Below are 3,370 nucleotides of genomic sequence, written 5' to 3'. Positions count from 1 at the left end.
AGCAAGAGTTGGGTGAATTTTACACTATCATGGAGAATGAGGGAAACATGGAGAAGTCCTAACCTCAGAGTCTAGCTGATAATAATCCTGGGTGGTCATCAGCTTCATAGATGTCCTATTTTCCCTTCCTGGCCCCTCAACCATATCCAATTAGCACTGCTCTGTCATGGTACAGCCCGTTCTCTTGATGAGAGTCATGCTCTGGCATAACATAAGCCACCAGAGCCAAGGAAACAGGCAATTTCCTAGGAACTTGGGTGGGGCCACATATAGAACCTTTCTGCCCAGCCCATGCAGGAATACACAGACTCTTGAAGCCAGAAAGGGCTGGCTTGAGCTCAAGGAGGCCACATCAACTGTCTGCATGAACAGGTCTTATATCTGGAGTGGGTGGAACCTTGTCTAACATGTCATTAATGTGCCATATTTTGTTGTCCCCAGAGAGTTTGCATCCACATTTCTCTCCACACACATTCTAGTTGTTTCAGACATTCAGCCATTCAGCTCACATCTTTGCTCCGTGTAGTGACTAGTTCTGTGAGGGAAGACACCGTATGAGCAGCCCAGTGGCTGCTCGGGCATTCACTCCTCCATTTATCTGTCCAAGAGCCTGGTGATATCCATCAGGAAATAGAAACAGCCTGTGCCCTCCCATAAACTTTAGATGGATGGGAAGAATGACATGTCTTCAGTGTGGGGGAGGGACCTATAGGGAGACATGTAAGTGTCAGTACTGATACAGGCTCCAAAGCTAAGGGAGGTGACTTGTAGGGAGACCCTTTCAGCAATCTCTCTGGCTGGCTTCCCAACTTCCTGGCAAAGCAATAGAGTCCATTCTTTGGAAAATAATTCCTAGTAGGTCACCTCCAGGCTCCCAAACTGTCTGTGGCTCTGTAAGGCCTGTACCCCAAAAATACACTTCTTAATGTCATCAAGCTGACTCCCCATGTAACTTTGCATGTCATTTCCCAGAGGGCCTCAGTTCCACTCACTTCCTGAGGGAACACAAGTACTGGTTTCAAAAAAAAAAAAAAAAAAAAAACCATGACTACATCCCAGATCCCATCAGCTGTGTCACCTGGTTAGAAAGTAAGGTCCTTGTAGCTATGTACTAGTAGAGCTCATGAGAAGAGACCATTTTATATTATATGGATTGGCCATGAACCCAGTAACAATTGTCCCCTTAAGAAATGTACAAAATGTGAGGTAGAATAGGTGTGAGGATGATGTGCTTCCCCCAACCCTCAACCCACCTGGCCCCTCACTAGCTACAGCACTTACGGGGACCCTACACCTCTCATGGGCAATTACAGTGGAGTTGGCCCTGCTGATGAAGGTGCAGGTGAGCCAGCCTCAGAGCATGAGAGCAGGAGAGCTGGCCCAGCCCCTCACAGACTGCAGCACTTGGGAGAGTGGGTCCCAAACCTTGACTGGACAACACCAGTGGAACTGGCTCCAGAGGCATGTGTATGGGCCCAAGGACATGAGAACAGGAGAGTTGACCCTGCCTCCTGCAGATGGCTGCATTGGGTGGCCTATCATAGTAGTGATGGAGAGCTTTCCCAGGCTGACCAGCTCAGATTAGGGCTGAGTTGGTCCACACCAAAATCTATGTCATTTGTGAATGGTTAGGACATGTGAAAGGGCCAGTCCTGCTGCTCCAAATCTGTAGGATCTCCATGACACAGAGTAATGACAGGATAACCAGGAGGAGTCCAAGTGAGGATCCAATATTGATGGTATCACAGAAGCCAGAGATCTTGAACTAGTCCAGTTTGGAGAGAGTATACTCTGTTGACACTTTGAATATCTGGACTTGAAAACTATGGGCCTATCTTTCTGTTGTATTAAGCCACCTGTGTATATTAATTTGTCATGACAGCCTTAGGAGAGTAATATACTATCTTTTCTTTATTCCTGGCTAGTTTGATTTTCTTGTCCTCTTTGCCTCTGTTGAGCTTTTTGTTGTCAGGGACTTAAGAAAAGTTGTAAGATAAGTCTTATTCTTCCATCAGTGCTGCAGAAGTATAACACCCTCTCTTCATCACACCAGTATATCTGCTGTGATGCTTACCAAGGGGAAAGGGCAAGGCCTGTCTCCAACATGGCTCTCTCCTTGTTATTATAAAATGTCCAAGAGGTGGGAAGAAGACCACAAGTATTTGCTGCATTAATACATTTCCATGGTGTCATCTTGGGATAGCCTGAAAAAGTAGGGGGCTGAGAAGAGGTTCACTTCTTATACTGACTATGGTTCATATGCATATACTATCCATTGTCCTTATAAGAAGCAAGGAATTCAAGTCAACCATCTTATTTAACATGTGTTCAGGACTGGCCTGGTAGTAAGAAGTCAGGGATGGGCAGGAGAGAATTGATAGTTCTCTGCTGAAGTTGGTAGAGAGGTAGCTCTCTGCTGAGGTGGGTAGCCCTTCACACCTCATATGAAATAGAGATAGAGGCTTTAAGAGGTGATGGATTATGAGAGTTCTACCCTCAGGAAAGATTAATGCTATCATATGGGGAGTAAATTAAGTACCTCAGGAATGAGTCCCTGAGAGAAATAGTAAGCCAAGTTTCAGTTCATCTCATGTGAAGCTCTTTCCTTTTGTACTCTGTAAGACTCAACACAAGGACAAGAGGTTGATTGCTCACCAGAATGATTGACTAGGTTGACTTGACTCATCTGGATGGCTCAGTGGGTGTCCCCTTCCTCTGTCACCACTCCATGTGTTCTTGGAAGGATGGACTTCCCCAAAATACAAAGGAGATAGAGGGGGATCATTTCTTAGTCAAGGGTACATGAGTAGCCAAGCTCCCTTGTTGTTGGTAGAACTCCAAAGGATTGTCCAAGGTCCATTTGTAGGATGATATAGGTGGGGCTTCTAAGACTCCAGATACATTCAATGAGGTGCTGCACATGGCAAGCTGTGTTCTTGAAAAACAAAATAAAACAAAACCAAAACTCTCCACATTGTGTTCCCTACCAGATACTCACAACATGCATGTTCTGATACCTCTCTGCCTGCAGACTATGAGCCAAACAAACATCTATTGTTTGTCACTACCCAGGCTGTGCTACTCTGTCATAGCAACTAGGAATGGATGAGCAAATCACCTTTCCCTTCAAGAACCTCAGAGCCCAAGAGGAGATGCTGACCTGCAAGTGACCATGTTTCAATGCTATGTTAACTACCCTCATAGGCTGTGGTCCTAAGCAATAACTATGTGAATCCTTCTCGATGGGTGACAAGGGTTGCCCATGTTAGCAAATAACAACTCAGGATGCCAAGTTATACTCAGAATTCAGATACATGACAAATGTTGTTGGCTATTATGTGTGCCCCCAAGCAATCTATGGGATATACTT

The 3,370-nt window shown here is 45.3% G+C and overlaps 1 long non-coding RNA gene across 1 annotated transcript; it reads right to left on the bottom strand.

Moving 5' to 3' along the window:
• Positions 1-1,884: 1,884 nt before the first annotated feature.
• On the bottom strand, positions 1,885-2,964 carry LOC116100940. The gene is made up of 2 exons (XR_004122739.1): positions 2,656-2,964; positions 1,885-2,204 (listed from the first exon to the last, which is right to left on the bottom strand). It is a non-coding gene; the product is annotated as an uncharacterized LOC116100940 (long non-coding RNA).
• Positions 2,965-3,370: the final 406 nt, after the last annotated feature.

Source organism: Mastomys coucha, unplaced genomic scaffold (assembly GCF_008632895.1).
Source record: "Mastomys coucha isolate ucsf_1 unplaced genomic scaffold, UCSF_Mcou_1 pScaffold21, whole genome shotgun sequence".
NCBI classification, from domain to species: Eukaryota; Metazoa; Chordata; class Mammalia; order Rodentia; family Muridae; genus Mastomys; species Mastomys coucha.
The sequence above is the reverse complement of the archived record's forward strand: the minus strand, read 5'-3'. Positions and strand labels throughout refer to the sequence as shown.